At 35.6% G+C, this 26518-nt stretch overlaps 1 pseudogene; it reads right to left on the bottom strand.

Moving 5' to 3' along the window:
- The window catches only part of LOC129041528 (protein C-mannosyl-transferase DPY19L1-like), an 84327-nt pseudogene that overhangs the window by 19579 nt on the left and 38230 nt on the right, over window positions 1-26518 (bottom strand).

Genomic DNA, 26518 nt, shown 5'->3' with positions numbered 1-26518 from the left:
AGCACATTAACAATACTGAATAACAAAGATAAGCATTCTTACAAATTTGAGCTCAATAAATGCATTATGTTAGGAAGTAAATAATTAACAATCATTTATAAATAATCCTACATATTTCTCTACCCTGAACTTTCTTTTGTTCAACATTTCTAAAAAATGTTTTAGAAAAACATTTTTCCTGTTCCTGTTTTAGAAAAACATTTTTCCTAGAAAATGCTTTAGAAAAACATTTTTCCTAGAAAATGTTTTAGGACTTAGAATCATAGAACATCTCAGTTATAATTTTATGCAAATAAGTTCATAGTCAAACATGCTAAGCTTAAAACAGCTGAAAATATAATCACCTCACCTGAGTAAGAAGTACAAATTGAGCAAACTGGCAAGGAAGCATGAAAAATACATTGGAAATGCAGAGTGCAATCAAACTTCCTCTATAAAGTTTTGTAGCCCTTGAAAAGATAAAATAAGTATTAGTAAGTTTAAACACGAAATAGTCTAGCATGGCTCCAAACTGCTGCAAATTAGAATCTCTAAATGTATATGATCTGGTTATAATACAACCTAAACATAAAATGAACCAATGGGTTAGAAATTATACCTCCTGATACTCAATTACAACAATTTTCTTTGAAAGGTAAATACCCATTATTGCTAGCAATAACACAGAGAGAAGGAGGGTGGCTGGGTCAGTATATTCATGAACATTTTTTTCAAATTATATTTTGGTGAATCCATGACTGAATATTTAAAAATACTGATTCAACAGATTCATTAGTTAGAAAGGCAGAAGATGCCTATGAAAAGATGATAGCAGCATATTCTAAGTGCTAAGTATTATGCAGACAACTACTGCAAGAATGCAGAATAAGAGCTAAGCAGCTGAGAGAGATTTTATAAGCATGTGAGATAAAAAGTTGGGTCTGGCACAGGTAGGAGAACACAGAAAAGTTAAGTGGAGGAAAAGATATGGGGGCCACTCCGAAGCAATCTTTAGAGATCTCATTTTGGTACTGATGTGTAATTTAGGAGATTTTTAGGGGGGTAAGATGATTTTATCCTCTAAATCTGCGAGCCAACGCAAAGCCCCCACACATGTCCATCTTCACAGAAATGGAGTGTGCATGTTAATATACTGAGGTGATGAAGTGTATGCAGCTCGGATACAGTAAAGACATCCTGGTTAGATAAACCTACCTGGAGCATAGAGCACCATTATGAAACGCCTTTCTTCACTTCCCCAAGTATCCCTTCTCCAAAGGACATCCCTCTCTGCTATTTTAATCCAACAAAAGTACTTTTAAACTCCAGATAACCTTTTAATGAGTTATAAAATCAACTTATGGAATAAAATTCAGCATTTAAAAATGGAGATCAGCAGAGTGAAACAGAATACATATGACTATATCCTACTTACGAGGGGTTCTATTCTGTGAAACTTTTGTTTCAGTTGTATGCATACATGTATGTGTATACTAAGCCACAGTGTAAAACATATTTCTTACTTCTTATAGATCATAGTCCAAAAGTTTGAAAGCCGCTGTCTAAAATAAAGCACTTCTCTACTGCTTTTGAATACTAAATATGATTTTCATTTTATGGGTAACAAGAGATATTAAGATTTGTGAGCAGAATTTAATACCAATCTGGCAGTTGGGTAAAGAATGCACTATGGGGAAACAGGAATGAACAGAAAACAAAGAAAATCCATTGGTGATCAAAATAGCTCTGACCCAAGAAAACAGAAATGGAAACATAAATATTGCCAAGAATAATTTAAAAAAGCTAAGAACAATCAAGAAAAAGCTAAGCTGTGCTAGTATTAGGTGACTATATAAACTGAATTTCTAAAAATGCTTAAAATTCAAAACTGGACAAAACCAGTTTGTTAAAATATACCACTAACCTTATTTATAAATGATTCCTAGCATTAAGGAATAGTCTCTTTTCTGGTTTTATACCAGTATCCTCAGCACTGCAGCCTGCATCAACACTGCTCAGCTTCTTCTTGGCTCCACCAAGCCATCTCCACCCACCACCTCCCTCTAATGTCACAATATGTCAACTATAGGTAGAAACCAAGAACTAAAGGAAATGGCTGCTCTTCCTAAGGAGACAATGTCAGTAATGAGGATGAAATATCAGAAGATGAAGATGGCCTATAGAGAGAAGGTTACTATCCTTCAGAAAAAAGACAAGATGTCTGCCAAAACTTCAAGAAAGGAAGTTTAGCAGGTCTTCCCTCCAAAACAGACTGCAGTGTCCAAGAAAGCAAAATGAAAGCCCACACTTCCAAGCAACCAGTCATAGCCGCAGCAGGCAAGCAGGGAGCTATGACAACTAAGGGGCATAACCAGGAAAGCCGTCGCAATCAGAAGTGATAAGCTGCCGATGAAGATGGCGAGGAAGATCAAGACGGGATGGATCTGAACCAGGAGTGGTGAAAGCAGCAGCTGATTCAGCTTCAGATGGCCAGGAATATCAGAAAGGAAATGTCAACTAGAATATAAACAGAGAAAATGAAGAAGGCTCTAAAGAGAGGAAAGTTCTCTCAAACTTTTCAGCAAAAAGTAAAGACAGGTATGAAGAGGTGGGTAAGGCTGAAAATGACAATGATAAGAGGCTAAAGAAGACATAAAAAGCTTGTCACAGAAGCACCTGGAGCCAAAAACAGAGAAGGACCCAATAGAAGACAGCCCTTGAAGGCAGGAAACAGCAACTGGAGAGGCCCCATCCTGGTAGGCAGAATAATGGCCTCCAAAAATATGTGTCCTAATCCCTGGAACCTGTGAACATGTCATGTCACTTTTATGTACCACCACAGGATACATAAAAGTGGAAGAGAGGCTGAAGAGAAGGTTGGAGTGAACTGACAAAGAAGGACCCAATCCAGCATTGCTAGTTTTGAAGATGAAGGAGCCACAAGCCAAGAAATGCAGGCGGTCTCCCAAGAAATGCAGACAGCCTCCCAAGAAATGCAGGCAGCCTCTAGAAGCTAGAAAAGGCAAGAAAATTGATTATCTCTCCTCCCACTCTGTGCCTTCAGGAAGAGTGTAGCACCTCCAATACCCTGATTTTAAAACTAAGGAGCTAGAAAACTTCAAGATAGTAGATACCAGTTTGTGATGACTGGTACACAGCAAAAGGAAACTAACACTACCTTCTATGGTACAGATGGACTAAAGGAAGCAGCGCTCAGTCCCCGGAGCAGCATCCCCATGCCCACTTAGGGACAGATCAGATCAGTGAGTGAAAGAAGAATCAAAGGTTTGCCTTCACTGGATTTAAGACAGGAGCAGAGGCAGAAAAGCAGGAAGGAACTAGAGACTGATGGGCAGTCTGCTGTCTGCACTATACTGGAGAAAAAAGCCACGGTCAAGAATGTGAATGTGGAAAAACAGCATCTATAGTGGCGAATCAAATACTCTTACAGCACAACACTTCTTACAGAGATGTTTGAGAAGGGACCGTTGCTCAAGGTGCCTCAGAACCAACAGGGCAGAGCTAAAGGTTACGAATTCATAGAGGTTCACCTTATTTGAAGGTGCTAAAGAAGCTTTAAATCCTATAAAAGAGTTTAGGGGACAGCAATAAAGCTGGAGCTACACAGACTTTAAAAAGCTAATGCAAAAACATCACCCATCTCATGTTCTATGAAAGGTCTGTGTAAAGACACTACTACATAGGAGACTAAAAGCCTTGTGATGATTCTATACTTGCTGTAACAATCAGAGGGAAATAGATTGCCCAAAGGGTTTGGCATAACAGACTTCATCAAAGTTCTTCCAAATTCGGAGGATCACTGAAGAGAGTTATCAGTCTGAGTCATCTTCAGATTTTTATCATGCTTTATTCCATTTTTCCATAGCCCCCATTTTGTTTCATTTTTACCCTCTGGAGCAAGGCAGCTATATTCAATATTTGTCAGCAGAAAGGGAGAGAAGTGTGAATTCTGTGAATTACACTTTGCCCCAAAGGATTCTATCTTACAGGATACAGTATAGCATGACCAGCCTTTACCTTCTTTCTGCTCATTTTCAGGAGGTTATAGTGGTAACAGAAGAAGACTTGAGAAAGTGGAAATGACAGGAGAAGTGAAAGCAATTTGTTCCTTCTCAAGCAGTCACTGTGGACCACCAAGAAAAAGGAGGAGGAACAGAAGGCTGATGGAGGAAATGTTTTTGGTACTATTTTTAAGTTACATTCTTAAAATATTTTTACTAATAATGGCATCATATTGGTTAATTATTTTATTATGTTGACTTTATTATGGAAGCTTAAGAAATTATAGTTTAAATTATTTAATGCAAAAAGAAATAAGGTTAAGTCAAAGTTACCTGAAAATATCAGTCACAAGCAACATTTGAAGAACAAGAAACAGGAGAAGCTTTCGTAGAGAGGTGGTGTCCACATTACACGGATACGCTGAAAAAAAAAATCGTAGTATAGTATACTTGCTAAATTTACTAAGACATTCCAAGTAAAAATTGCTATTTATAAATAAAATAAAATTATTTTTAACAAATAATTTAAATGGTGCGTTGTAAAACAAACTACTGTACTTTACCCCATAAATAAAGTACATGTGAGAAATATTACTCACAGAGAAATATTACTGACAGAGACACATGTGGCTTAAGGTCATGTAAAGCATTAATATTATGAATTGTCAACAAGAAAATACCAAAAAAGATGCAATTACATCTTAAAAGGAAAGGGAGGAAAGTACCAGCAAAAAATCTTTCTGTCAAATTTCAGAATATTTTGAGTTGATTATTTATCTATTGTCTGTCTTCTTTCCCATGAATTTCAGCAAAACTATCCATAACCAGTACTTGAGAATTCTTTGTAGTCATCAAATTTAGTATTTTCATTCACAGTGCTGCTACAAAGGAATATTCCATTTTTGGTTTTACTTCTTTGCCTAAGCTACCCTGGGTTGCAAAATATTTAAAAGTAGGCGGTGGAATCAAATTAAGTAACAAAAGTCTTAAAATTGTTAAGTATAAACCTTTCTGAAAAGCTCACTTTGGACATAATTAAGCAATGTACTATCGCAGCTGTAATAACGTCATTTTTCTGTATATATACTAAATACATTAGTAAGTTCATCCTTCCATCGACAGAAAACCGCATAGAATTAAATGCAAGCAATCTGATATTATTAAGTCACACTAAAATAAATTATGTCTTTCAATGCAAGCAGGGGTACCTGAAAGACTCCACAGAATGACAAAGACCATGTCAGAAATAAGTGTTTCCTATATTTTAGCTGTACCTCAGACTACTGAATATTTCTAGTACTGCTATAGAAAGACTGAGTCAATTTACTCCTCTTTTCTACCGAGCCCACCATCCTCTATGAAACTGACATACATATCTATTTATGAATGAACTACTCACACAAAGGAATGCTGAAAAGATCTGTTGATAATGTATACTGTTGTTACTGAATATTACTGAATGTCTGTTGGTAATGTACACTGTTGTTACCAGAATGCAATTTTTAAAAGCTGTTAGTTTATTAGATTAACTGGAGAGTTCAGTAGGATTGACAGTAAGACACATGGACAAACCACATTTCCTTGCCTTTTACTATGCTTCGCAGATAATGTCTGTCACAAACTGAAGGTTTGTGGAAACCCTGCATCAAGCAAGTCTATCAGTGCCATTTTTCCAACAGCATGTGGTCATTTCATGTCTCTGTGTCACGTTTTGGTAATTTTCATAATATTTCAACCTTTTCTTTTTTTTTTTCTTTTTGAGACAGAGTCCTGCTCTGTCACCCAGGCTGGAGTGCAGTGGCACGATCTCGGCTCACTGCAAGCTCTGCCTCCCGGGTTCACGCCATTCTCCTGCCTCAGCCTCCTGAGTAGCTGGGACTACAGGTGCCTGCCACCATGCCCAGCTAATTTTTTTTTTTTTTTGTATTTTTTTTTAGTAGAGACAGGGTTTCACTGTGTTAGCCAGGATGGTCTCAATCTCCTGATCTCGTGATCTGCCCGCCTCAGCCTCCCAAAGTGCTGGGATTACAGGCGTGAGCTACTGTGCATGGCCTATTTCAACCTTTTTCATTATTACTATATCTGCTATGGTGATCTGTGATCAGTAATCTCTGATATTACTATTGTAATTGCTTTAGGTGCCTTGAATCATGCCCAATAAGATGGCAAACTTAATGGATAAATGTGTGTGTTCTAACTGCTCCACCGATCAGCCACTCTCCCATCTCTCTCCCTCCCATCAGGCCTACAAATTCCCTGAGACACAACAATATTAAAATTAGGAAAATTAATAAGCTTACAAGGGCCTCTAAGTGTTCAATTAATAGAAAGAGTTGTTCATCTCTCACTTTAAGTCAAAGGCTAGAAATGATTAAACTTGGTGAAGAAGGCACGTCAAAAGCTGAGAGAGGCCGAAAGCTAGGCCTCTTATGCCTAACAGTCCGGAATGAAAAACAAAAATTATTGAAGGAAATTAAAAGTGAAACAACCTTATTGCTGATATGCAGACAGTTTTAATGTTCTGGACGGAAGATCAAACCAGCCACATTTCCTTAAGTCAAAGCCTAATCCAGAACAAGATCCTAACTCTCTTCAATTCTACGAAGGCTGAGAGAGGTGAGGAAGTTGCAGAAAAGTTTGAACTAGCAAAGGTTGGTTCATGAGGTTTAAGGAAATAAGCCATCTCCGTAAGATAAAAGTACAAGGTAAAACAGCAATGCTGATGTAGAAGTTGCAAGTTATTCAGAAGATCTAGCTAACATTACTGAGGTAGGTGGCTGCACTAAACAACAGATTTTCAGTGCAGATGAAAAAGCCTTCTATTGGAAAAAGATGTCATCTAGGACTTTCCTAGTTAGAGAGAAGTCAATGGCTGGCTTCAAAACATCAAAGGACAGGAAGACTCTCTTGTTAGGACCTAATGCAACCAGTGACTAACTTGAAGCCAATATTCATTGACCATCCTAAAAATCCTAGGACCCTTAAGAATTACACTAAATCTACTCTGCACATGATCTACAAATGGAGCAACAAAGCCTAGGTAAGAGCACATCTATTGTAGCGTGATTGACTGGATATTTTAAGCCCATTCTTGAGACCTACTGCTCAGAAAAAAAGATTCATTTCAAAATATTATTGCTCATTGACAGTGCACTTGGTTACACAAGTGCTCAGGTGGAGACGGATGAGGCGATTAATGTTGCCTTCATGCCTGCTAACACAGCATCTATTCTGCAGCCCATGAAGCAAGGAGTCATTTCAACTTTCAGGTCTTATTATTTAAGAGATATGTTTCATAAGGCTCTAGCTGCCATAGTGATTCCTCTGATGAGTCTGGGCAAATGAAATTTATATCTTCTGGAATGGATTAACTATTTCAGATACCATTAAAATCATTCTGATTCATGACAGGAGGTCAAAATATCATCATTAATAGGACTTTGGAAGAAGTTTATTTCAACCCTCATGGGAGACTTAGATGGGCTAAAGACTTCAGTGGAGGAAGTAACTGCAGATGTGATGGAAATGGCAAGATAACTAGAAATGGAGCCCGAAGATGTGACTGAATTGCTGTAATCTCATGATAAAACTTAAAGGATAAGGAGTTGCTTCTTAAATGAGCAAAGGGAGTGGTTTCTTGAAATGGGATCTACTACTGGTAAAGATACTGTAAACATTGTTGAAATCACAACAAAGGATTTAGAATATGACATAAACTTAGTTGCTAAAGCAGTGGCAGGGTTTGAGAGGACTGACTCCAATTTTGAAAGCTCTACTGTGGGTAAAATGTTATCAAACAGCATCACATGCTACAGGGGAATCTTTCGTAAAAGAAAAAATCAATCAATGCAGCAAATTTCATCGTTACCTCAAGAAATTGCCACAGCTATCCCAATCTTCAGCAACCCCTCTGTCAGCAGTTGTCAACATCAAGGCAAGACCCTCCATCTGAACAACTTGCTGAAGGTTCAGATGATCACTTGCAGTTTGTTTGTTTGTTTGTTTGTTTTGAGACTGAGTTTCATTCTGCCGCCCAGGCTGGAGTGCAGCTGTGCAATTTCAGCTCACTGCAGCCTATGCCTCCTGGGTTCAAACGATTCTCCTGCCTCAGCCTCCCGAGTAGCTGGGACTATAGGCACCCACCACCACACCTGGCTAATTTTTTTTTGTATTTTTAATAGAGAAAGGATTTCACCATGTTGACCAGGCTGGTCTCAAACTCCTGACCTCAGGTGACCCGCCTGCCTCAGCCTCCCAAAATGCTGGGATTAGCAACTTATTTTTAAATTAAGGTATGTACGTTGTTTTTTAGACATAATGCTATTTCACACTTAATAGACTATAGCACAGTGTAAACATAACTTTTATATGCACTGGAAAACCAAAAAATTTGTATGACTTGATTTATTACAATATTCACTTTACAATATCTCTGAAGTATACCTGTATGATCAAAACTTGTAAAGTCATCAGTCTCTGTACAAAAACAAGTATTCAAACAAGCAAGTATTCAAACTATGCAATGTACAATTTGAGAATTTTCTTCATACAGACGGTTCCCCCACATTTGTTACCCACATTCGATGACGTTATCATTTCTCTGAAATTCGTTGCATTTAATAGCTGAAATCACTCAGTTCACCAAAACTGAATTACATCCTCTGAAAGTAGGGACAAGAAAACCCAATTACAGGACTGTAATGAAGGGCAAGGTCTTCTCCCTCCAAAATTCTGAGTACATGAATTCAAATGTCCATGAAAGTGCTTTCTATTGTTTCTCCAATAACACAATGTGTTTTACTAGATCTGGAACAAACATAATTGCCATTCCAGATCATCCCATATAATTTGAAAACAGTGAAGAGATTTGGTTTAGTCATGCCTTACGTTTCAACAAATAAATATTTTTTCTTTATCTCTAATTTTAAATGTAAAATAAAAATAGTGTGACAGTTTAAAATGCCAATGCTTTTAAAAGATACTATTTTGAAATTTGAGAATTAAAGGAAATATACATGTGAACTGCTTCAAAAAAGGGTTATACAAATGTATGTTGTCTCTAAGTACAAGAAATCCATTTATTGTGAAAATAAATTCAATAAAAATCTCATGTTGCAAACTGCTAACATCTAGTATATAATTTTTAGCACACATTTCATAACACTGATTATATTGCAACATAATCCTGTGTAGATATTAACAAGAGGCTTTTCTTTTCTGCGTAATAATTTTTAATCATTCACTCAAGAATTAATAACTAAGGAATCTCAAAAATAGTTTAATTTTCCAATCTCTATTTTCAAACTATTAACTTATAATATTGGAAATACAGCATGATCTAATTGATTTATCTTCATAACTTCAAAATAAATAGAAGAACAACTGACTAGTGAGTTATAAATTGTGGTTAATATTAGTATCAAACAGATCATAGATTTATTCCAAGAGTTTTTACTAGAGTTGCTATTTGCTGGATCAATCCTAACTTGTTACTATAATGTTTAGGTTTAAAACAAATTACCCATCTCTGACTGCTGCTTTTCTATATTGATTACACTGTTGCTTCATATTGCTTAATATTAACTATAATAATGCTTTAAACACTATATTTATGAGTGCTTCCTTAAAAGACCGCTGGCACCATGAAGGTTATGCTACCTCTCTTCAGAGAATGTTATAGGTGTTAAGAATCCTGCTATCCACATAGTAACCATAAAAATGCTAGGTTTAAGAGACATGGCTTGAATATCTCCTGTTTGATGCTACTTTGGGCAGTCCCATTATTTAGGAAGACCCTTATTTTGGAGTAAGCTTTGTGCATCTCAGGGCACTGTATCTTGGTAACAGGTAAGCCTGGTTGCTTTCCTGCAGTTTTGGTCTATTTTTGCACCATACACAGGTTGAGTATTTCTCATCCAAAATGCTGGGACCAGAAGTGTTTTAGATTTCAGAGTTTTTCAAATTTTGGAATATTTGCATTTTACTTACTAACTGAGCATCTCTAATCCAAAAAACCAAAATCTGAAATGCTCCAATGAGAATTTCCTTTGAGAGTCATGTTGGCATTCAAAAAGTTTTGGACTTTTCAAGTATTTCAAACTTCAGATTTTCAGATTACAGATGCACAGCCTGTACTGATAAGCTGCTCAATTAACCAGGTACATATTTCAATCTGAACTTATAATACAATTTTGGCTCACAGAGGGTTTAATGTGTCAGTGATATGTAAATGCTATTTTAAACTTTACTATCTTTATAAAGAATTTCAGCTGGTTGTATGACAGAAAACATTGCTCTTTTTGTCTCTGAAAATCTAAGATATCAGTATATCCTATCCTAAATTTACAAAAAACCTCTGTGAAAGCAGTCAACTTTGTTGAAAACGCGATGAGTACACCTCCATGTTTCCATCCATTGTTGCAATGACTCGAACTTGACCATTGCTTATTCATCTAAAACAGAAAATATATCTGGCAAGATGTTATCAGTATCAACTCTACCACCTTTATAATGTAGTTATAAACTACATTGCTCAAGGTTATCAACATAACCAAAATTCTGACTACAAAATGAAAGCAATAGCCAAGATACAAAGACAATATAAATATAAACAGAAACAAATGATTCAAATTGCACTATCAAAATGATAATACAACATGGAGAAATAAAAACAATTCAGGTTGCTTCTGAATTGTTTAACTTTTATACTCTGACTATACCTCCTTAGCAGAATACACTCTTAGGAGAAAAATAACTAGAGAAATACCAAACCACACTTGATAGAACTGTTATTGGTAATGACATTAGTGTAGTAACTCTGAAACTATTTTGTGTGTATTACAGAATAATTTGTTTCTGGAACCTTTTTGTGTTTGTCTGAACACAATGAAATATATCAAAAGGGCAGAAAACAGTGCCAAAATCATAAAATATCTAGAGATTAATAAAATACATGCAAAACATAAAACACTGCTAAGAGAAATTAAAGGAGACAAATATAAATCTATGTTTATGGATTGGAAGATTTAGTATATTCAGGAATGTCCATTCTAAATTAATCTAGAGATCCAATACACAACCAGCAGGTTGTGTATCTGTTGAAAGAGGGGGGAGTAGTGACAAGCTGATTCTAAAATTTATATGGAAACACAAAGGACCTGGAACAGCTATGGCAATATTGACGAAAAACAAGGTTAGAGATCTTCATTATCAGATATCGAACTTATAAACTACAATATTTAAGGCAGTGTGATACTGGCTTGAAGATAAACGGACAAATAGAACATAATGGAGAGTGTAGAAATAAATCCAAAAATATATAGTCACTTTATTTATGACACAATGCCCACTACAATTCAGCGGGGAAAAAATTTTCTTTTTAACAAATGGTACTAGGTTAATTGGACATCCTATTTGGGGTGGGGTAGGGGAGGAAGGAATCTGGAACTTATTTCATACTGTATACAAGATTCTAGACAGATTATAAACCAAAATGTGAAAGCTACACCAAGATTTTCCCCTATATTTTCTTCAAGCTTCTAAAAGAAAATACGAGAAAATCTTTATGACCTACAGTAGGCAAAGACTTTTTAATCAGACACAAAAAAGGTTAAACATAAGAGACTGATAAATGGAACTTCATGAAAATTAAGAACTTCATCAAAAAACCTCAAAAAGATCTGTGTACACAAAGATAAAAATCACAAAATCCAAAAAGATGAAAAGGCAGGTCATAAGTGGTGAGAAGGTACTTGCAGAACATATATTCTACAAACAACTCCATGGAATTGACAAAGAGTTCCCATATATGAATAAAATAACCCAAATATTTGTTAATGGGTGAAGACTCAGATAGGTTTAAAGAAAAGAGAATATCTAAATCAGATAAGCCATATTAAAAGGTACTCAATATCATTACTCATCAGGAAAATGCAAACTAAACCCATAATAAGGTACCATTTCACTCATCAGAATGACTATAATTAAGAGGACTGCCAATGCCAAGCACTGACAAGGATGTACTGATAGAAGAAACTGGGAATTCTCATACATTGCCAATGGGAGTGAAAACTGGTACAAGCACTTTGGAAAACAATGTGGATATATATCACAGACATACGTTGAGAGAAAGACATCGGACATAAGAAAATATGATTCCACTATATGAAACCCCCAAATAGGCAAAACTAATCAATAGTGATAGAGATAGAAGAGTGGCTACCTGTTTTGAAGGATGGAGAAGGATACAGATTGGACAGGAACAGAGGTAAGCCTGCTTGGGGGCTGGAAATAGTCTATACATTGATCTAGTTCCTGGATACAAGACTGTATACATATGTAAAGATCCACTGAACAGTTAAAATATGCAAATCTTAATGTATGAAAATTATATATAATTAAAATGTGGGGAGACTACTACCAGCCAACTGTGTGACAATGAGAACATCAAAAAGATTTGCAATGGATTATAAAACATTGAATAAATAAAAAAAACCTATGCATATATAGTAAAAGAAAATGGCGGGACAGGGGATTTGTCTTTACAGAACACCATTAAATGTAGATGAAATGGCAGAATTAGAAAATTACCATTTGCAATGGCTAATGTAATAACTAATTCAGGCAAGTATCATCAGTGGATGCATAATCAGTTGGTAAATGTTATAGATGAAGAGGGTATTGGTGTCTCAAAGTATCATCCCACATTTCACTTATTAAAAGGAAAAAGGGCATTTTTATAATAGAGAAATATGACACCACCACCTTAACCGTGTGATTTAACTTAGTAAATTCGATTATGGGACAAATTGGTTTTATGTGCCTCCAGATGTAATGCAAAGAAAAGGACACAACATCGTATGTGCCATATTCTTCATTAAAATGTCCAATCTGGCTGGACATAACGACTCACGCCTGTAATCCCAACACTTTGGGAGGCCGAGGCAGGCAGATTACTTGAGGCCAGGAGTTCAAGACCAGCCTGGCCAACATGGCAAAACCCTGTCTCTAATGAAGGTATAAAAATTAGCTGGGCGTGGTGGCACATGCCTGTAATCCCAGCTACTTGGGAGGCTGAGGCACAAGAATCGCTTGAACCAGGGAGCGAGAGGCTACAGTGAGCCAAAATTGTGCCACTGCACTCCAGCCTGGGCAACAGAGTGAGACCCTACCTCAAAATAAAATAAAATGGTCTAATCCAAATCTATTAATGAAGAAACGATCAGGCAAGTCCAAAATGTCAGACCTCTACAAAATTATTAGTTCAGACCCCTCAAAAATGTTAATGCCGTGAAAAAAAAAAGAGACTGAGATAAACTTTTCTAAATGAAATGACAACTAAATGCAATGTATGACCCTTAATCAGATTCTGGATTCAAAATAAAAGCATCAAAGAATTTATAGGACTAAACTATGTAAATAAGAATATGGGCTATATTAATATATTATTATATAATTATTAGTGTGAAATTTCTCAAGTATGATAACAGTATTGTGATTATGTAGGAGAATGTCTTGCTTTTAGGCAATATATACTGAAGTATTTAGGGGTGAGATCTCATCATATCTGTAGCTCATTTTCAAACGGATTAGAAAAATGTCTGTGTCAGTGTTTGTATAAGAGAGACAGCAAATGTGTCAAAATATTAAAACTGGTAAATGAAAGTGAATCTAGAGCATTTCTGTAAGTTTCAATTTGTTCAAAATAAAAAGCTGGAGAAAAAACAGTAGCGAAAAATGCACTTTTCTTGTACTGCCTTTTTAGTACAAGATTTACAGTGGAACTAGACATAGCCCAAGTGAAGATATAAAACAGTTGTTGGCTCTACTGTCACACCTGGGAACAACTGCATAATTTAGGTAAGGATCTGCCACAGGCAGAGAGTCTTTGCTGGAACCAAACAACTTCTAACCATAGAAACAAGAATCTGAAAAAGCTACAAACACAAAAATGAATATTTTTTGTGACAGCCACCCCTCCCCCAACCTGGGACACACATAAACATACACACACATGAATCTGGCAGATGAAGAGGAGGGGGGGAAAGTCAGAACTCTGTAAGATCACAATCTCACACAGCGCTTAGGATCCAGGGCCTTGCCACGGCTGAATCTGGAGATGGATTAAAATTAACTAAAAAGCTGAAAACTAACCCCTTCCCAGTTTAAAGAGTGGTAAAATCAAAGGAATCATCCCAAGTTGAGCATCTGGAAAGCTGGAGACTCAGACAAAGAAAAAAGAGATCACTGTAGTTCATTTGAAACTGGAAGTAAACTAAAACAAATTAAAGCTATACTACTGCCCTGCTTGGCAGGGCTTCATGTGGGATCCAAATTCTCAGTCTCTCTTCCTAGGTGCTTGACATAAAAGAAGATGTTCCCTTTCTAGGGAAACTGAGGCAAAAATGATTATCTAGTTCAACCTTTATCATTCTTTAACAGAAATTGTCTTGCATAAAATAAAAAGCTACGAGACATGCAAAGTAGCAGGAAAACATGATCCACAATACAGAGAAAAAAACAGTCAATGGAGTTAAATTCCCAGATAATGTAGGTGTTGGCATTAGAAGACAGACTTTAAAATAACTATAATTAGATTTTAAAATGTATAGAAAAATATTAGTGAGATGAATGAAGAGATAGGAAATTTCAACAGAAAAATGTAGGCTCTAGGAAAAAAATGGAAATTCTAAGAAGGAACGAAGGAAGAAAGGGAAAGAGAGAGGGAAGGAGGGAAGGAGGGAAGAAAGGAAGGCAAGAAGGGAGGAAGGCAGAGAGGGAGGCAGGGAATTTACCAGACAGTGATAATAGCAGACTGCATGCATCAGAATAAAGCATCCGTCAACTCCTAGACATGGCAAGAGAAAATACCCAAAGGGAGGAATAGAGAGAAAAAAAATGGGGGAAAAAAAAGTGTCAAAAATCTGTGATAGTATTTTTAAAAAGTTGAACATACATGTAATTAGAATCCCCAAAGAAGAAGAGAGAAAGAATGGGGAAAATAAAGTATTTAAAAAGAAGATCTTGGCTAGAAATTTTCCAAAACTGATTAAAAATAAAAACTAACCCACAAAACAAAAGCGTTCAATGAACAAAGCACGTCTAGGTTCACCACCATCAACCAATAAAAAACAAATATATAATGAAAATCCTCAAACAACAGAGAAAAGACACATTACATTCAGAGGAACAACAACAAAAATTATAGCTGACTTCTTATAAAACAGTAGAAGCCAGAAGATAATGGAATGGCATCTTTAAAGTGCTGAAAGGTAAAGCTATCAACCTATAATTCTTATGCAGCAAACATATACTTCAAAAATGAAGGCAAAATAACATTTTTAGACAGACAAAAACTAAGGGACTTATTGGGAGATCTTTATCACAATGCTAAATAAAATTCTTAAAACTAAAGAGAAATTATGTCAGATGGAAATCCAGATCTGCAGGAAGAAATTAAGAACACCATTGAGATGCAAACTGAAATGCCCAGTTGTGAAGGATGACTAGGAGTTAATTAGGCACAGGTCAAGATGAGGGGCACAGAGGCATATACAAAGCATAGGAAACAGCATGTGCAAAGGCCCTGAGGAAGGAAAAGGAATAGTCCTTTCCAGGAACTGGAGAAAGAAGGGCCAATAGGGCTGAAGCAAAACAATAAAAAAAAGCCTGAAGTGTGATGTGAGACAAAATCAGAAATCCAGCTGGGCAAGGTCATAAAAGATGTTGTAGGCTACTTTTCTATTGTAGACTGCTTTTCAAATTTACATCAGCAGATATGCTGCTAAGATTAACACACTCTATTTTTATTGAACTTTTGAAGTTACTGTAAGTTTAATATAATTTCACAAATCCATAGACATACCAGTGAATAGCCTTCATAAAACGATACATCTTGTACTTACACTGTTTCCCAAATTCATGTAAAACATAATTTAAATCATGTCACTCTACTAGTCATCATCCTCTAGTGGCATTCCATCCACTCCAAATAGACCCTATAATGACCTACAGAAATCTGCTCCCACTCTATCCTACCTCCAATTATTAACTGTCTGACCTTATCTGCTATCACTCTCTGCTCCTCCTTGCTACTGCCCAAATAAGCCAGTTATTCTCCTGCTTTAAGGCAGAAGATAATCCCACATTCACATGATTGTCCACAAGGATAGGAGTCTTTGTTTTACTTATACATCTCAAGCATCAAAAAGTACCTGGTGTACAGCAGGCCAAAACCTTACCAACACTGGAAAGAAAGGAAGAAAGAATGAAAGAAAAATGAAGAGGTCCACAAATTGGTAAGAAAAGGTCTCTGCACCTTTCATTTGTAAAAGATAAATTACAGTGATGTCTTCTTTGAAATGCTACTCCCTTACCTAAGAGTTTCGTGTTTGGAGAGATTAATGGGAGAATCAGGAAACTTGTAATCCTCTCTCTGCAAAAAGATCCACAATATTGATCTGGGCAATGATTTCTTGGATAAGACTGCAAAAGCACAGGCAAGGAAAGCAAAAATAGCCACATAGGATTGCATCAAACTAAAATGCTTCTGCACAACAAAGGAAATAATTAACAGAGTGTAGAGTCAACCCGAGGATTGGGAGAAAATATCTGCAAACCATACCTCTGATAAGGGGCCAATATTCAAAATATATAAGGTACTCAAATAACTCAATAGCAACAAAACAACTCAATTTTTAAAATGGGCAAAGAATCTGAAGTCATTTCTCAAAAGGAAAGATACAAATGGCCAACAGATATATGAAAAAAAATGCTCAGCTTCTCAAATCATAGGGGAAATTCAAATTAAAACCACAATGAGATATCAATGTACACATGTTATAATGGCTATTACCAAAATAGACAAATGATAAGTGTTGGAGAAAAGGGAACTCTTGCACACTGTTGGTGGGAATGTAAATTCATACAGTCATTCTAGAAAGCCATGTAAGTTTCCACAAAAACACTATAAATAGAACTGGCAATCCCACTTCAGAGTATATACACAAAGGAACTGAAATCAGTACATCAGAGATATCTGCACTCCCATGTTCATTTCAGCATTATTCACAATAGCCAAGATACGGAAGCAACCCTAAGTGTCCATAAAGAGATTAATAAGGAAAATGTGCTATACATACACAACGGAATATGACACAGCCTTAAAAAAAGAAGGAAATTATGTCATTTGATACACTATGAATGGAACTGAAAGATACTACGCTAAGTGAAATAAGCGAAGCACAGGAAGGCAAATACTGTATGATCTCAATTACATGTGGAATCCAAGAGTCATTCTCATAGAAACAGAAACAGAAAGGTAGTTACCAGAGGCTCAGGGGAGAGATGGGTAATGGGGAGATGATCCAAGGATATAAAGTTTCAGTTGGGCAGGAGGAATAAGTTTTAATCATCTATTGCTCCGCTTGGTGACTACAGTTAATAATAATGTACTGCATATTTCAAAATTGCTAAAAGAATAGATTTTTAGCATTCTCACCACAAAAAATGCTAAGTTGGTGAAGGAACAGATATGTTAATTTGCTTGATTGACTCCTTCTACAATGTATACATAAATCAAAACATCACATTGTAGCCCATTAATATCTACAATTATTATTTGTAAGTTAAAATAAATAATTTTTTAAAAATACAAATAAATAAAATCATCTCCCTGCTGGGTAACCTTGAGCCAATTACTTAATGTTTTAGTGCTTCCATTTTTATGATATTGGGATATTTACTACGTACCTACCACATAAGAATATTAGAAGAATGAGATTGTTTTCAAAGTGTTCTAAGAATTCTTTCCAAATCTTATATAAATGGCATAACTATGTCAATAAGTAATTAGGAACATGTATGTTTATTGTTTAATCTCAGTTCAATGCAAAAATAGTTAAGAAATATGGGTCAGAAATATGTTGTGGGTCATAAAAATGGGTTAATTAGATATGAATCCCAAGGCAATCCTTTCATTTACTTTGAATTACTTTTTTAAAAAGTATTTATTTCTAAAAAATACCAAGTAAGGAATTTCCTCTTCATATGTGCACATCTTTATATATGCGATTATGTTTTACATAAAACAGAATCAATCATGCTTGGTAATAGTTTTTTTTTTTAATCTTATCATGAAAAAGCTAAACAATCTTATTTCACAAAAAAAGAATTTCTAACAATCAAAAAATTGGAGAAAAATACTGTATTCAGGTTTTTTTTAATACACATTCATATGCTTTTCTATCAGCATGCCAAAACCCTGCACCATCAACACATGTTGTGTGCATCTTGTAAAAGAAAACATTTTAAAGGCAAAACAAAATTGCTAGCTTTCGTCTTTGCAAAAATTCTCAGTTGTGACAGAATGAAATTTACTAAAGAAGCTTGATCAATGAAAACATCTGCATAGTTTTTATTATAGAATGTATAACCTCAATATTACTGATCATTATTATAAACCCTTTTATTGCATTTCACAAGTTTCAGATTTGAAGGTTTTAAAAGTGTTTTAAATAATTTATTTAATAATCGATTAAGCTATTCATGCTACACATTTTATAACTATTTTGTTCAGGCAAAATTTTCCCCTTGTAAAACCATATGAGGAAAAAGAAAATTTTAAAAAAGTAAACCTATGCTATCTTAGCATCTAGTGCAGAGCAAACTAAATAATGGAAATAGAACTTAAATGCAAGTAACAATTCAGAACTATTCTTTGCAACATAAACCAATCACTCATGTGATCAAAGTAACTCTCCTAAGAAAGTAAGGTACAATTAGTAACCCACTAGCATTTCCAGTGAGCAATGCTCTACAAAAGCTCACTAAATACATAAATATGTACTACCAGAGTGAATATTTCTGTCCACAGAAAAAGTATACACTTAAAAATCTGAAAAAAATAGGGTCTGAAAATCTCATTAACTAAAACCAAAATATGTTGAGTTCTCACCAATATTTTACCCAAAATTGCAGTTTATGCTCTCAATTTTAATGCCATTACCTGTATTTTCACATGTAATTTTACATGTAAGTAAAATTATCTACTTGACTATTTCAGCAAAACTGAAATTCTAATTCTAATGATATTTGGTTTACCTTTTCCTAAAAAAGTAATGTCTAAGCATGCTTTTCAGCTACACCAAGTAGCTGAAAAGTATCAAAAAGACAATTCATCAGCCTGAAAAGCCAACTGAATAGTCTGAATTCCATCGTTAAAATTTAAGAAAACTTTGTAAGGAATGATGTTCATGCCACGTGAGTATCAAAATTATAAGAAAACTTAAGACCAAGAATTAAAAACCACAGTATACACTGAGGGTAGCAAGACAGACCTTTGTGCTTTACAAATAGTGGTCTTCCTGGTAGTCTAGGTTCCAAAATTTTGAATAACCTCTTTCCCCTGACACCTTATTGTTAACACACAATGCTTCCTTCTTCCATTATTAAATGGTTATTTCCCCATTTCTTAGGTCGTTCTAACAGAATCTGTGGTTCAAAGTGCTTCATGGTCCACACTATCACAATGTGCAGGATCCATAGTCAGGAAAAGCCAAATCTTTTTTTTTTTTTTGAAACACATACTATACCAATTAACTGATGTCATGTTGCAACCAGTTGTCAAATACTCTAGCTTTACATTTCTGTGATTCTAAATACTAAGAACATATTAGCTAAGTATCCATTAGTAACTCGTTGACTAAAAAGAAGTCCAGCATTGACTCTGCATTATGTTTGGAGATGATTACTGTTATGGCACATGTTAAAACACGTGCATACTCAAATACAGCAGGCACTGAGTGTATAAAATGCATGGAAGGACAAAGTCACTTCACACAAAGCAAGCTGACCTTTATTCTTTTCTCCCTCATACAAAATTTATCATGAAAGAAATCTAGACAAGGTGTATTAGAAATTCATTTACAACTATGATTAATCTAGAAACATTGAAACTCTGAATTTATATTAGAATTTAAACCAAGTTAATTAGTCAATAACAGTAATAATACAAGCTAACAATTACATAGCAGCTACCATGTGCCAAACACTGTTCTAGGCATTTACACATATGAATTCACTTAGTCTCTGCAATAATCCTATGAGGTGGGTAACATCATTATGCCCATTTACAAAGAGGAAACTAAGGCAAAGAGAGATTAAATGACTTGCTCAGATCACAGAGCCACTAAATAGCAGTCAGGATTTGAACCCAGGTAACCTGGATCCAGAGTCTACATTTTTTACAATACTGTTCTCTTTAGAAAGCCCTTGAACACTCAAATATTTTGCAAAAAGTACTTAAAAGAATATCAAATGTTAATACATTAAAATAAGAATACATTGTGCAGCTCCTGCAACAAAAAGTTATCCTTACAAGAGAAAGCTATATCAATTACTGCCTACTTCTATTATAACTAAAATATGAGCTTTCACAGTTTTAAAATTATACAAACAATTGATACTTGAGGGCAGGCAAGGTGGCTTACACCTGTAATCCCAACACTTTGGGAGACCAGGGCAGGAGGATTGCTTGAGGCCAGGAATTCGAGACCAGCCTGGGCAACATAGAAAGATTCCATGTCTATAAAACATTTAAAAAATTAGCTGAGTGTGGTGATGAATGCCTGTAGTCCCAGCTACTCTGGAAGCTGATTCTGAGGCAGGAGGATCACCTGACCCCAGGAGTTTGAGGCTGCAGTGAGCTATGATCTACCACTGCACTCCAGACTGGGTAACAAAAAGAGACACCGCCTCAAAAAAAAAAAAAAGAATTGATACAGTTGATACAGACCCACTATTTCATCAAATTACTAAGCCTTATATCACATAAGAAGTATAATGGCCATGAAAAGTTAACTTAAATGAATGCTAGTGTTTAAATTTTGAATCAAAATAATAAGACCAAACATTTAAAGTATGCCATTATAGATTAAATTTAAAGAAGAAAACTGCATTTCCAGGAGTAATTCTGAGAATAGTTTTTGATTACCTACCTCTCCATGATTGAAAAAGAAGCACAACACTGTAACCAGGCCTCCTAATCGGCTGCCACTGGAAAAGAAGAAAACATAAATAACAAAAATCCAGGTCAATCCTGAGAAAAACGTTAAAATGCATAACATCATAACCTCTGGTATTATAAAAGATTTTAGTCACACTAGAACTCTCCTATGCTTATTTATAAAATAGTTTATTTCCTCCAAAGTATCATTAGTCAAAATAATCTTTTTTCATTTTTAAAAAATCATTTGCTATCTTCAATATGTATAGATTCAGAAAAGCACATAAACTGAAAGGGAATAAAAAATTCTTACTAGTCACACTGCTGTACATCATGCAACCTGGTTTTTACTTTTTATTTTCTTTAGTACCTCATATTTATTTATGTCCTTCAACATTTCTCAAACTGCTTTCCTTGGGACAGATGACATACATTAGGAAAAAGGGTGAGAAAGACGTGCAAGGAAAGGGATCCATGGTCATGAGGATGGAAAACCCCACACTGCCTACCTGCTCCTAGAAATTCACAAGGCACTTCCACACATTAAATATTTAATTTCACATTTCCCAAATCCCATCCCCAAGCTACTTTTCTGCAGAATACACTTGAGGAATACCAGTTTATAAAGTTTTATGTTTCATTTGTTTTCAAAAACTGGAATAGAACACAAATATCAAAGTATGACAATCAGGCTTATAACTCTAGATAAGAAATTACAATGGTGCAATCTAGTAGTTCTAACAATTAACCTTCATTTGCTCAGATAAGAGTGAAATATGTTCCCTACTGTCCCCAGGTCTGGGTAGGGGACATAAGGCTATGTTTAGGTTTATTTCATCACATTCTGCGTCTTTACTCTTGAGGTCTTCTTACTCATTTTAGCTCATGCTGCTTTCTTATTATTCTACCCAAATATCCTTCCTTCTTTTTCTCTATCTACCTTCCTTCTATTTCTCTATCTATAAGTATACCACAGAAAGGTCAGAGAGGAAACAAAGAACCAGATGGTATAGGCATCAAAGGCCTTGTATTTACTCTTGTGATGTATGGAAAAGAGGAACAGATGCAATGGCCAGCAGGGATAATCCACATAAGGAGTATCCAGAAGAAGACAGGTAGGGCTGGGACCCCAGCACAGGTGGCCTGTTTGCCTTGGCAAAAGAGGAGGAAGACTGCACATTAGTGGCAAGTACTTTGTGGAGTTTCCATGTTCCCCACAGAGCAGAAGACACAGCCACTTGCTGCTAGAGAGAAACGATGGCAGCATTAAACGCTTGAGGAAAGACAGAAATGTCTGAAACACCACTCACATTTCAGGAGAGCGGTAACTGGGGAAAACACAGTGCTGCTGGGATATCTTAGGGGAACAACTGAGGCTGCAGAACACAAATCTATAGGGTCACTAATCATAAGATTGTATGATTTTTGCCTACCGATTATCAGCCTAGAAAGCACAAATGAAATATAAAGGGGCAAAGAAACTGAGGACATTGGCCAGAAAGTGTCTGAAGTGATGGATCACTGAAACGAGAGCATCAGATAGAGGAGCTCAGAAAGCAGTACAGGCCAGGAAGTGGACGCCAGGGTTCTCTCCTGAAAGGTGTACCACATCTTCTTCAAAAGAGAAGCACACAGGCTAGGCCCAGGCTTCATCACAAGTGATTAGACATTAGAAAGGTTAAGACAGAGTTAGTGGTTTAAAAAACAAATAAATATATTTTAGTGTTTTGAACTTACTCTAACAAGACAAAAAATATAGTTTATAGGGAAAAAATGTGATTTTCTCTTGCTACCCTCTCCCAATCCTATTCACCTAAGAATATTTTAGTATGTGTCTATTCTTCCAAATCTCTCTCTCTAACCACACAAACATATATTTTCTATGTGATCATATTAACATCTCTCTGAAATTTGTTCCTAATTATTCTAGCATAAAGATTATTCCTAATCAATATATGTAAACTTAAAGGGATTCTTTTTATAGATGGCAAATACTGTATAGTACAAATATATTTATTTAGCCCATTCCATATTACTGGGCATATAAATATTTTTCAATTTCTTGCTATAATAAAAAATGGTTAAAGTAAACATCCTCGTACATGTAAACGCTGGCGCGTTTGTTTCGGCAGGAGGGACCTAACTGTGAGACACATGAGTCAAAGGATGTGAGCTGTGTCCAGAAGCACTGCAGCAGTCCACACCCTTGTCACAGAGTATGCAGGAGGTTGTTTCTCCACCCCTCGTGCAGCACCTCATGTGTTTTTCAAATTTTGTCCCTAGACAGGTGAAAACCCTTTTCTCACTGCCTACTTGTATGCAGGATCATTTTAGTGTTTTGTTTTGACAACATGTATTTTCTCTTCCATGAACTGCTTATTCATATTCTTGTCTATTTTTCTATTAGACTATTTCCCTACTTAAAAATTAAGGTTATCAAACCTTTGACTGTCAAATGTGAAAATAACATTTAAAAGCTGTCCAAAAAAACAACCCCTTTAAGCCTTGAGAGAGATGTGACTGTGATCTGAGTCACATATGGTTGCAACTTCTGTTCTCAGATTATAGATTAACTTGTTTTCTTATTTTTCTTGTTCAGTACAATGACTAGAGAATTAAACAATATCAGGCACAAAAACTTCCTGCCTTTTTTTTTTTTTTCCAGAGACTGGGTCTCACTCTGTCACCCAAGCTAGGGTAGAGTGGCACAATCATGGCTCACTGCAGCCTCGAACTCATGGGATCCAGCAATCCTCCTGCCTCAGCCTCCAGAGTAGCTGAAACTACAGATGTGACCCTGCCTTCGTAGTTAATAACCCCTGTTAAAGATTAACGTTCCCTGTGTTGTTTTACTCTGCTTAGATCAGACTATAGAAAACCCATCATTATTATACCCTCTGTTTAAAAAAAAAAAAAACTTAAATGTACCCTTCCCCAAAAGAAATACCACCTATAACCAATCAAACTGCTGTGACTATGTGCCAATCCGTATGAATAATGTTGTATTCCTGCTAAAAATGTCTGTGTCTCTGCCTATATAAATGAAACCTAAATTTCCCCTTCCAAAGGCTGACTTCATTCCTTTGGAGTTGGTGTTCCTGAGTGGTCTACCCTCACACTTTGTGCTTGAATAAACACTATTTAGATTCTGATCCTTTTGATTATTTTAAGTTAACACATATGTGTGACAAAGTATTTTGATATAATTTGTGGTGTATTCTGTCAGAAAGAATTTTTAAACTTTTATGTATTTAAATATGCTGATATTTTCCTTTATTTCTTCTGCACTTCCTGTCTTGTCTCTGTCAGTCTTCCACACCTCAAAACTATAGTCTCCTAAAATTTCTTCTAATATTATTAACTGCATTTTCCACTTAGCTCTTTCACCCTAATTTTGTTCTCTTTGAAATACCCAATTATATTAAAATCATTTATCACATAAACATCCCTTTTACCAGTGAAATGAAATTCAGCCTTTATCTTATATTAATTCCTTACAATGCTAGACTCTGTTCTATTTTATTCAACTGACTTAATTCTGTATTTCTTTGTATCACACTATTTTTATTACTGTAGCATTATGGTAATTTTAACACATGATTTTAAAAAGCTCCCCACCCCCAACTACTCTTATTTTTAAGATTTTTTAGGTAATTCTTACCAACTTATTCTTACATATAACATCTGAACCAGAGTCCCAACCCTGCTCCCCAACCCAAGAAAAAATTGTCAGGCTTCTGATCAGAATGACATTAAATTTGTATATAATTTGGGTTGGGAAAGGCTGTCATTTATATGATGGCCATTCAGTTGCACAGTATATCTCTTTCCATTTACTCAATTCTAATTGTATTCCTTTAAATAAAAATTTTGGGGGCCAGCCACAGTGGCTCGTGCCTGTAATCTCAGCACTTTGGGAGGCCAAGTCGGGTGGATCACCTGAGGCCAGGAGTTCGAGACCAGCCTGCCCAACATGATGAAACACTGTCTCTACAAAAGAAAAAAATTAGCCGTGTGGTGGCGCATGACTGTAGTCCCAGCTACTCAGGAGGCTGAGAGTCAAGAATCGTTTGAACCAGGAAGGCAGAGGCTACAATAAGCTGAGATTGCGCCATGGCACTCCAGCCTGGGTGACAGAGTGAAACTGTCTCAAAAAATAATAAATTTTTTTTGGACAACCAATGTTAAGAGTCAAGTACCAAGTTAAAACTTCTAGAAATACAAAGAGAACATGATAAAATCTGATCACAGTGGACAATTTTAATTCTTTCATAATCTGACAGGTCAAGTAAGCTAAAGGAAACATATTAGGGATCTGAAGGAGATAATCAACAAGCTCAATATTGTGACTATACAGAGATTACACATCATTTTCTTATGTCACTGGGACATCTAGTTGCAAAGGCACTTCGTTCTCTGATTAGAAGCTAAAACAACCTAAAACACAAGAAAGATGAGTTTTTTAAAAAATGATACTTGGGGAATTTAATGTAAAATTTCCTTTTAAAAATTCTCTGGAACAACGAGGAATACAAATGGAAATTTAATAACTTTAATTTTCTAAATGGCAGAGTAAAGGTAGAGAAAGAACAAAAGACTCACAAATCCAATTCCCTGACCAAATCTCAGGATGAGGTTTGCCTAAGAAGTCGCATACCCTCACTCAGTTGCCATACAACCTGGGAGGCTCTGAGGTTGGACAATTTCCTGAGGGCAGAGCCACTGTAACAACATTCCTTTTTCACCAAATTACTAAAATACAGGTTATGGTCCAACATCTTCCATGAATATGGGCTCAGCTTGGCTTAACTAACAAAAGAGGAAGATTTTTTCTAGTATACTTTTGAGAACTGCAAAGCTAGAGGAGGAGAATAAAATTTGTTTATCTACAAGGAATGTTCTGAGTTAGAATCACTGTGAAATGGTATGACTTGAAACAAATCTAAACTAGTGTTCTCGATGTCCACCCTCTCCCAATGCATAGAGGCTACTAAGTAAGTCCCATTATTTTGCTAAACAGAAAAGATGCAGTAATCAGAATACCTAAAATTTTTAAAAAAATTTTTCCCATTATAGTTGATCAGTTGATATTTTAGCATTCCCTAGTGGTTAAAAAAAAAAAAAAAAAACTCTTCTGCAATATTACCACCAACTGTCAGAAAATATGAAAGCTCCTATTGTGCAAATTTTAAAACATTCTAAGCTTGCTAAACATTTACCACATTTACTCATACATCTCATTCACCTAAACCTTGATTTTTCTTAGACATAAAATGAGAGGATAATAAAAAATAAAGCTAAAAAGGACCTAAAAATACTTTCCAGTTCTAAAATTTAAGAATTCTATAATTCTCTTCTTTCCTACCTACTACAGTTGTATAGATTTAAATCAATTACCAAGTTTTGATAGGTTTCATCAATCATTGAGATTTTTATCTCTATTTACAAAAATGATGAACCATCCAAAGTTAAACTTTTGAAGAGAAAAAAGTAATCAGAGTTCATTCAAAACTAT

Source organism: Pongo pygmaeus, chromosome 6, assembly GCF_028885625.2.
Source record: "Pongo pygmaeus isolate AG05252 chromosome 6, NHGRI_mPonPyg2-v2.0_pri, whole genome shotgun sequence".
NCBI lineage: Eukaryota > Metazoa > Chordata > Mammalia > Primates > Hominidae > Pongo > Pongo pygmaeus.
This window is presented reverse-complemented; position numbering and strand designations above follow the sequence as displayed.